This window comes from Malus domestica, chromosome 07 (genome assembly GCF_042453785.1).
Source record: "Malus domestica chromosome 07, GDT2T_hap1".
NCBI classification, from domain to species: Eukaryota; Viridiplantae; Streptophyta; class Magnoliopsida; order Rosales; family Rosaceae; genus Malus; species Malus domestica.
Window position 1 is genome coordinate 24,683,797 of NC_091667.1, and position 10,391 is coordinate 24,694,187.

The following is a 10,391-nucleotide window of genomic DNA, read 5'->3' on the forward strand; positions in this document are numbered from 1 at the left end:
TCGCTGATAAACAATGTTGATGATGTCAGACATTGGTGGTGGTGACGGCATAGATAAGAATAGATGATCAGGAATCATGATTTTAATGGGTGGATTATCTATTTCCCAAATGTCAATCTTATCATTATCTTATATTTAAGTCATATCTAGTACAAAACTTTTACACAATAGAATCTCTCTACAGTCATAATCCTGAGACAAAATTAATTTTGTAACTATAGGAGATTATTACATAATAGAAGTGTAGTTAGAGAAGACAATATATTCTGACTTAGTTATTCTAAATGGAAGTTGCGTGCATACAAGTGATAAACTTTGTAGTTCTATGTAGGCCTACCATCAATATCATTGATATTTGTTTCTATTTAACCACTTATCATTAGGTTTGAGGTTTCATTATAAAAAGCTTCAGTGATATTAGAGGTGAAAACTCTCATATATTACTTGTATATTATTTAATCTTTTGACCTATGTGAGATCCTATTCTCCAGCACATTCCCTCACGAGTGGTCCCACATAGGGTTGGTTACAAGGGAAACTAATATGCACATCAAGAACTAGTCAAGTTACTATGTCGGAGCTAACACAACCGGTCATCATTCAGGGACTAGAACCTACACAACTTTTCGAAAGCCCAGTCATTGAATAGCCTTAAACTAGAGTTAGCACAACTTTTCAAAAACTCAACTTAAGGAGACAAAATTCTAGCACTGTAAATTGGGCCCAAAATATGCCAAAAGAATAGCCTACTCTAATACCAAGATAAATATAGAATTTTATTTGTCGTGTATTCTTCTCTTAATCGGAGGCAATATATGTGTAAAAGGCTACACATAACTTGTATTACAATAGACAATTAAGGAACCCTAATTAATACTAAAAACATTCAGTAGGTGTGGGCTCTGATACCATGTTAAACCTTGTAGGCTCATGCAGGTCCACCACCAACATCGCTGATGTTGTTTTCACTTAACTACCTATTACTTGGTGTGAGGTTTTACCATTAAAGGTCTCAGTGTTATATTAATTGTATATTATTTTGTTATATGACCCATGTAGGATCCTATTCTCCAACACAAGGAACCACATTGTAGTAGAGCATGTCAATTTTAAATTATAACATTAGAAAAAGAGACAAATATCTAATCTCTAAAAGTTATTGCATGTACATAACAATAAATCATCGTCTCATATAACTTTAAAGAAATATTTTATTTTCATTTTAATATTCTATTTGTAAATTGCATATTTTTGGACTTATTAACATATTATATGTGGGGGCAAGTTTCTTAAAAGAAACCTAGAAAAATATATTACAACATTGAGTTTATTTTTATATATAACTTGTCCAAGTTTGGACCGGAATTTTGTTTCACTTCATGGAAATTATCCTTTAGTATTATTACAAATAGTTTCTACTACACCTGTATTTTTTGATTCATATGCAAAGCGTACAAGAGAATTGCTTAAGCATTTCTCTGACCATAAAGCTTAGCGTGGCTACTTGGTAAAGCTTACTCTGAATTGCTGGAGACATTAGTTATGAAGATATTTTCAGCTGGTATTCACTTGAGGAATAATGCACATGACTGGACGAGGTTCGGGTCAACACTTCAACCAAACAAAATGAAATAACAAGGGAAAGAGGATCTTAATGCATTCAAATATCACTACATGTGCAAATGATGTGCTGCCCTTAATTTAGTGAGAAAATTAAAAACTAATTTGGAGGGAATAACTAATTAAAAGAAGACATCCTTAGCTTAGTTGGTAGAGTGCGTGGCCTTTAATTAATCACGTGGTTCTAGGTTCACATATGATGGATTGTCCTAGTAATTAGGATATTTCTATTCAACATGCTAAGTTCAGACTCTCCCCTTCTCTTAATATAAATTCAAATAGCAATACGCTTGAATTTTAAAAAATGCGAGACGCGTAAAATATCCAGTCAAATCAGCAACAATTTTAATAACCATGCACCTTGAAAATGAAACTATCAATTGCTTTATTTTTTTCTTATGATCTGAAATTTAGAGAAAAGTTTCGAATAACCCACAGTAATTATAGAATTAAAACTTTTAGTCCTTGATTAGTGTGGTGAAATCAGCTGCATGATTATGATTATGTCCATGCACACTCTGTGAAAATGGTAACTGTCCTTCTATAGCTTTGATAACTCAAGTGTCACTGTAAAAATAAAAAAAACCACCATTTCCAGATGAAAGGATTTCGTCGTCAAAGGTTTTGGCCGACAGAACTTCGTTGAGCAAAATTAATCGGGCAAAGATCGTAGTTAAAACTTTGGTCCGGCGAATTGTAGAACTCTGTCGGGCAAATACTGTTTTTTGGGTGTCTCAGAAGTTCAAAATTAACTCTGAGAATTTTTGGTTTCAGAAAAGAAAACGTTTTTTAATATTCTGTTGCTGCAGCAAACTAATTAGAAGGGAAATCCCCAGAACACGTCTTATATTTTTGGAGGTGGGTTTTCAACAAATCTATGCTCATTACGATTCGTGTGTACCCAACCAATTGAGTGAGGTGATAGTTGTTGCATATAAAGCTAGATTGGGATTCCACTACATTAGGATGGTGGGTTCCAAAATTTTAAGAGTATGAAAATCACTATCCATTCTTTGTCTTCTAGGTTCATAAAACGAAAAAGCTAACCCGTTCTCCCAAACGATTTCCAGCTTAATCTGCTCTGAGGCCAGTTGTCTTAATAGAAATATTCTCCTTAGTTTGATGAGATTCAATCTGACTTTGTAAACTCTCTTAAGAAAAGGAGTGATTTTGGATTGTTTGAAAAAAAGGGTCCAAAGAATAATTGAGTAAAAGAAGAATGCATATGCTACAAGCCCTCTGCTTTACTCATCCAAGAAGACTGTCACACGATTCACACATCGTTCACAAAACTTTATGGGTTTCAATTTTCTCGGATTATGCATCATACAACAATAGAGGGCTAATTATAATTTACAACTTTCAGGTTTGATGTGGTTTTCAAAAAATGTTATTGGTTTCAATTTTCTCATATTGTACTTTGAGGGTTTAAAACTTAATCAATTTATACATTTTATCTTTTTAAATGTCCAACTTTTTGAAATAATAACCACACGCTTTTTTTTTCTTCCAACACACCTTTGTTTATTTTGTCTGTTAAATATTATTCAATCTGATAACTAATAATAAACAGAGGTATGAGAGAAGCTAAAAAAAATGTGCAAAAATTGAAACTTTTTGTTTGTTTATAATTTATAGTTGAAATGAAGGGAGCAAGAAATTATGACTGCATTTTTCTCTGTCTGCAATATATAGTTGACACCGATGCAATGCGATATATTGAACATGATAACTAAGGTAGAATTCACTAGCAAATTAGACTCAATTAGAAATTCAGAAAACTTCAAAATTCAAATTTTTTTCTTCTGCATAAACGATATTATCTATAACCATTTTCAACCCATAGGTCGAGCCGGGTGACCGCATGGGGGCCGCATTCTCGGGGGCACCAAAATTATCTTGTTGGTCAGTACATATGAGGTTATGTTTTTGCACGCATATTCATTTTCTTTAAATACCACGAAAGGTCAAATCTCCCTAGCAACAAATTAGGGCCCATTTTTCTTTTTGCTGGGAAGCCTTTTTCGTTTTTTACAATGGTGTTATGTTTAAAACTTTAAATATATTGTCTGGAACAAAAAATAGTAGTTTTTTTTTATATATAATTTCACAACTTCATGGTCTTAGAACAATATATATGTAGTATGTGTCCATTAAGATCCTTAAAAATTATTACTGTAATTTGGTATTCATTCATTGTTTATATATAAAAACAAAAAAACTCAAAACATTTTTCTAATGGGACCGATATTGCCAATTGGTAAAATGTTAGTAAAATAGAAATAAAAAACACCCAACAACTATAAGTTTAATACAAAAATAATTATGTGAAGTTATACTAAGACATCTTTTTTTAATAAGGAACTTTAACGAAAAGCTCACGGTACTGTTCACTTTAACGAAAAACCACATTTTACACTAAAAAGTCAATCATAGTACTATTCACTTTACTCTTTATTTTGTCCTTATTGTTAAAACTCAAAGTTTTCAAGCTATTTTCATTAATTTTCCTTGACCTCAAAATCTCAAGAATGACCTTACCACCAACCACCACCAGTGCTTGTTCGTGTTATTGTCCAAATTTTTTTGAACCTTTTACAGTAGGACTCCAAAAAGTTCGAGTTGTGAATCTGCCACTAAGAGAAAGTGAAGGAGTTGAGACAAGTAGCGTGAATTTTTTGGAGAAGGTAAATCTGCTCTTGAACGGGTTGTCTTTCTTTGGATTTCGTCAAGGTGAAGATTGTTGGTGTATTAATTTGAATTCGAACTCTATGATTGATTGAATAAAGGTTCAAATCTTCAACCAATAATACTCTAGATACAGTTTGAGACTCATGAACATTTACCTACTTAAAATTCTGAATATATGTCATGATCTCGAGTACTCAGATTTATTATGTGACATATATCTAAGTACTCGAGATCATGACATATATTCAGAATTTGAAGTAGGTAAATGTTCATGAGTCTCAAACTGTATCTAGAGTATTATTGGTTGAAGATATTATAACTTTAATGGGGTTCCCTATTTGTAGCCATTAGATAAAATTTCAAGGGTCCGGATTTGTGGGGCATGAGGCTTAGGTGGAAGGGATCCGGAGAGGATCCCTTTCCTATTACGTGGTGTATCACAACCGTAGGTACACAAGCTCCATGCATCTAGCAGTCACGGAAGTATTCCCCCAACGAAGTCGTGTATATATAAGCACCTCAAACAACAAACCCTTCCTCACCTACTCCTCTCTCTCTCTTTCTCTCTCTCTCTCTGACTCTGTCTTCTCTATGTCTTTCTTTCTTACAAAGAATAGATCTTAACCATTACTACACCCTTCTTCTTCTTCTTCTTCTTCTTCTTCTTCTTCTTCTTCTTCTTCTATATTTTTATTGTTTAATTCTTCCAACTTAGCTTGGCTTTCCTTGCTTGATGCTGCTGCTGTTGTTCTTTCTTCTTCTTCTTCTTAATGATTCACATCTAATCTCATCCACCGGATTTCTAAATAACTCACAGTGTATTCTGACCCACAAGTCCTTCACACCCATGGAATCTATGAATTACACAAGGAAAAGTAGTTGGCTCCGTGTTGTTACTTTGTGCTAATTCCTTTTTTTGTTTTTCATGAAATTATTTTAAAAAATTCAATTTTTTTAAGAATTTTTTTTAATTTCTCAGTCGTTGAGAACCGTATATTCTATTAGGGTTCCCCCAAGGCCTCAGGTCATTGGATCCACTTACCACATCAGCCAATGCTTGTGGCTGACATACACAATACACCAATTGTTCCTTTTTCTTTTTTTCCTTATATTTTCTTCATATATTTTTCTTCTTTTTTCCATTACTATTTCTTCCTATATATTATCTTTTTTCCTTTATGATCGTCCAAGTTCAATCCGTAACTTGAAAGATAAATTGATGATCCAGTCATTGTTTGCGGGTGCAGCATCATCAAGATTCACAAGTGAGTAGTGTGACATGATTTAATCGATTTAGTCATGTCGATTGAACTCGAGGAGTTGAGAATCTTGATGATGCTGCATCAGCAATAGCTGACTATACTCCCGCAGAGCTGCAAAAGGATCAAATTTTCAGCATCCAAAACCAGCAAGGTAATAAACTCTTTCCAATCATCAGCCCTTAATATTCCATCCATCGTTGCTTACTAAACATATAACCGCAGAGCTGCAAAAGGATCAAAATTTCAGCATCCAAAACCAACAAGGTAATAAACGCTTTCTAAACATCAGCCATTAATAGTCCATATCGTTGTTTATTAAACATATATAACTTGGTGGTTAATTTTTCTTGATCATGCTCTAACGTGTACCATCATTTAAGTTTAAAATATATATACTTTCCTTCATGTTCCCATTATATATAGGATTTTTGAATGTGTAGATCTAGTGGGTAGCTGTAGTTACTTTAGGGTTTTGTTGGCCATGGAAAGACGAATTTCTGGGTGATTCTGCTTTTGGAATTTAGTCATATATTCGGAATTTTTTTGGATCTAAAAATTTGGGAGTTCCTGTAATAAAACATTCAATTGAATCAAAATATATAGGTGGTAGCCGTCATGTGGTTCGGTAGTTCAGGTTACTCTTCAGTATGACATATCTCTATTCCCAATTGAAAACTTGATATCACCTTGAGGGCTCTGATTCAATCGTGAGTTCTCTTTCTCCCAAAGAATACAACCATCCTGTCATCATAGTAATCCCAAAAAAATTCTTGCAAATCATCCTGAGAAAATTCTGAGCTAAAGCATTTAGTATTGCGCCAGAAGTACTAAATATCCAAATAGTTTAAAAGAAAAAAGTAAAGACAAAAGACAGGTGTTGCCTCATCTTTCCAATATAGAGGAATATGTGTGTGTGTGTGTGTATTCTTTGCAGTAACATGGTGGATTTTCGGATTCATAAATATGTGCTAATACCTGAAGAGATGAGCTTCTAGGCCTAGTTCACAATTAGTTATCACCTTCGAGACTTATATCCGGATATTGCAGCATGCCACCAACAAATAACCTATTTGTATGTGAGTTATCAATTCTTCAATCACTGTTTTTTTTATTTACGTCACTTCTTTCTACATCACTTACTATAAGGTACTTATGCAGTGGAAAATCTCAAAACTGTACATGTCTAACTGATACCATATAATTAAGCAGCTAGCTATAGCTACAATTCATATTCTTTAATGCCTCATTCCTTCGCATTTTAGAGCTGGTCGATAGTACTCGAAATACCATGCATGCACATATACAGCCAGGCTATGCATGACAGAATACCCGACATGCAAAACAAGATAAGCGTAGAGGCGTAGAGGCTGGAACTTTTCTTTTGATAGAAAGCCTGTGCTGGAACTCAGAACTTAGAAGAGTAAAAGATAATTATGCTTCTATATATATATATATATATATATATATATATATATATATATATATATATATATCTGTTTCTTGTTTTCCATAGACAATTGTATGTCACAAAACCACACACACACACACACACACACACGTATAGTACATATTCAAAGAAGCATCTTCATGGAGGAATGAAAATTGATGATGTTTTAGAATTAATTATAATTACTATTGGATTGAATATTGTCCAGTATTAAGTAATGTAATAATTGGATGATGATTTGGCTTCAACGACGGAAGAATGGCATAGTTTGTAATTTCAGATTTATACTTTGTAATTTTACTAACACTGGCCAACTGCCTCTAATTTTTGGAGAGCATTTTTGTTAAGTATGATATTTAAGCAACCCATGGCTAATGTTGATTCGAAGACAGGCGCGCATACATGAAAAAGAAAAGAAAAGCATGCGTAAACATTTGGAAGACAGGTGCGCATACATGAAAAAGAAAAGAAAAGCATGCATAAACATTTGGAGCCATTGGATTGTCAAATACCATTGTTTTAATTTATTTATAATCTTAAGAATCTAATGATTGGCCTGGTCTATAGGAATTATAATGGATAAATCATTATTTCAAGGTATGCTGAATGAAGAAACGAAAATATTGTGTTCAACTTGAAAATAGAAGATGGATTACTTATAAAGAAATAAGAAGTCTACTGTCTAATCTAGTATTCGCCTCAACAGAAAAATCTATCTCCTCTACCATCAATATACCTTGAATTTAAGACCTCATTTGATACATATGGCTGGATTAGAATGAAGGACTCTTAAATATCAAGGTATATTGAAGGCAGAAATGATGGTTTTTCATTTAGAGAGGATTAGAAGAGTGGACTGCCTAGGGCGGTGCCGCTGGTTGGTCCTCTTTTTAAGAAAAAATAAAAATAAGAAGAGGATTAGTCTAGTCAATCTTCAATCCAATCTAGGTGTTTATTATTTTATAGTTTTTCTCTTAACATATCTTTAATATAGTAGTTTATCATTCTAATTCAATCATGTATAACAAACGAGTCTTAAAAGATTATCCATTATTACAATCCAATCATGAAAGACAAAACGAAGATTTTAGGGTATGCTTTCAATTTTTTTTAAGCTTATAACAGAACTTCTCATATAAAGAAATGTTACGAACATTAGACCCAAGTCTATACTAGCGTGGCTAATGTTGTTACTATAGAATTGAACCGGTGAATTTAGCATATACACAAGTGAAGTAGAAGAATCTTAAGCCATGTCATGTGGGACATTGATGACAAGAGCTGTTATATCAAGTGAAAAGAAGGGAGACGAATCGTTCATACATTTGAAGGTCCACAAGTTTGTAGAGTGACTGAAAAAGAGAAAAGAAAAACAACAGTAATGAGCTGAGGTCATAGGAGATCATCACCCCAACTGAAAACTGCTTTTATGCATATACAAATAATGCATGTAAGAATATAACGTCTCTAGTTTCTTGATTGATAACTATTCTTCAAACATGTATGTGGCGTGAACCTTTTTCTACAAGCATCTCACACGTTTTATGTTTTTATTTGAGTTTTATCAATCATTTTCCCTGTCAATCCAGCTACACAGTCTGACTGTTTAATATAAGTTTGGGATATTAAAATTTCAAATCAGTTACGTACGTATATAAGCTACATAGATATTTTTTTTGGGTAAATTACATAAAATTACTTCAACGGTCAAACCACAATCTTATATTTCATAGTTTAAACATTGTAATGTCATATCTCAACTTATGAATTCGTTACAATGTCAGACTTTCGTTAACTTTTTTATCAATTTGGCTATTAAATGATAACGTGGTAACAGCAGGGCCCACTCATTTGCTAATTGGAATAAAAAATTAATTAATTATTGATAATTAATTTTTTGTTAACAATTAAAATTAATTTTAAAAAAAATCTTTATTTAAAAGTTTGTATTTGGGGTTGATCTTGATTTTGATGAAATGACAAAAAATTAAAGTTTTTAATTGTTGGCAAGGGTGTTCTTAGAGTATCTTCAAAAGAGATGCCAAAATGTATACATCAGCTATAACAGTAAAAAAAGACCACACTAATATTCTCCAAACGAAATGTCAAATCGTATGAGGTGATGACATGGATTGGCAACAAAAGAGGTTGTTGTCAAATTTGACAGCAGCTTCAAATGTTTTTTTATTTATTATTAAATGTATTTTATTAATTTTTAATTAATTTAATCATTTATTATAATTAATATTGAGTTGAACGATGCAATTATCCTATTTTTGCCTTCTTTTAAATTAAAGAAGATGAATAAATTATACTGACTAAACTTTAAATGTGCTTTATTAAATTTTAATTAGTTTAATAATAAATAATAATTTAAATTGACATAAACAAACTTTAATAAACAAACTTTAAAAGATATTGAATTGTCACATAAGCTGTTAAAATTTAAATTTTATGTTCAAAATTTGATCTCTCCATCTTAAACGCCTTTGTTCGAATGCCCTGAAGGCTTCCAGACCCCATCCCGGCCGGCCGGCCGCCACCGTCTCGCGTTTGTCCCAAGTCCTCCAATTTGTCTTTAGAACCTCCTCGACTTCCCAAACGCTGTCGGCAAAAAAGTCTGTTCGTCGTCGTCCTCCTCCTCGCCCCCAACGGATCCGAATTCGAATTTTTTAATAAATAAATAAATAAAATCTAAACCCGATGGTGCGCCGAGGCTTTGAATTGTCGTCGATCTCCTAGTTGGGAACGACGATTCCGGTGGAGACGAAACTGACGTGCTTGGTGACGTCGACCTTTCGGTCATTCCTGCGTTTTTTGGAGCCGTCGTCGGAATCACCAGTGAACTCAGTCCATGACTCGGCCGAACCTGGTGGAAGAGCTGTCGTGAATTTCAAGGAGTCATTGACGATATGAATGGTGTTTGGGGGAGGTGATGATGGAGATTTGGAGCGGCGGAGGAGCTTTTTTTCTTCAAATTGGGGATTAGGGTTCTTGAGAGGGTGGTGGTGTTTTTGTATTTTTCCTTGAAATGAGGCTTAATTTTTTTTTTAATTTTTTTTTTTGGATTTTAATTTTTATATATTTTTTTCAAATAATAAAGCCAGCGTGGAGTTTTAGTTGGGCAAAGAGTGGGTCTCATATCCACTATGTTAGCATTTAACAGAAATTTTAACAGAAAAATAGATTGAGGTATGAAATTAAAACAAATTTGTAAGTTGATGTATGACATTATAATGTTTAAAAGATGAGGTACGAGTTGTTAGAAGACTTAAAGTTGAAGTGCTAAAATGTAATTTATCCTTTTTTTTTAATAGTTCATTTTTTTTTCTTCTCTTTTGATAAATCAACAAATTAAAAATCACTAAATA

At 33.1% G+C, this 10,391-nt stretch overlaps 1 long non-coding RNA gene and 1 other non-coding gene across 2 annotated transcripts; both read left to right on the forward strand.

Annotated features, from left to right (window-relative positions):
- Positions 1-4,865: 4,865 nt before the first annotated feature.
- On the forward strand, positions 4,866-7,641 carry LOC139197432 (uncharacterized). The gene is made up of 2 exons (XR_011582854.1): positions 4,866-5,724; positions 5,796-7,641. It is a non-coding gene; the product is annotated as an uncharacterized lncRNA (long non-coding RNA).
- MIR172D (microRNA MIR172d) lies at positions 5,538-5,670 on the forward strand. The gene has a single exon (NR_120920.1). It is a non-coding gene; the product is annotated as a microRNA MIR172d (primary transcript).
- Positions 7,642-10,391: the final 2,750 nt, after the last annotated feature.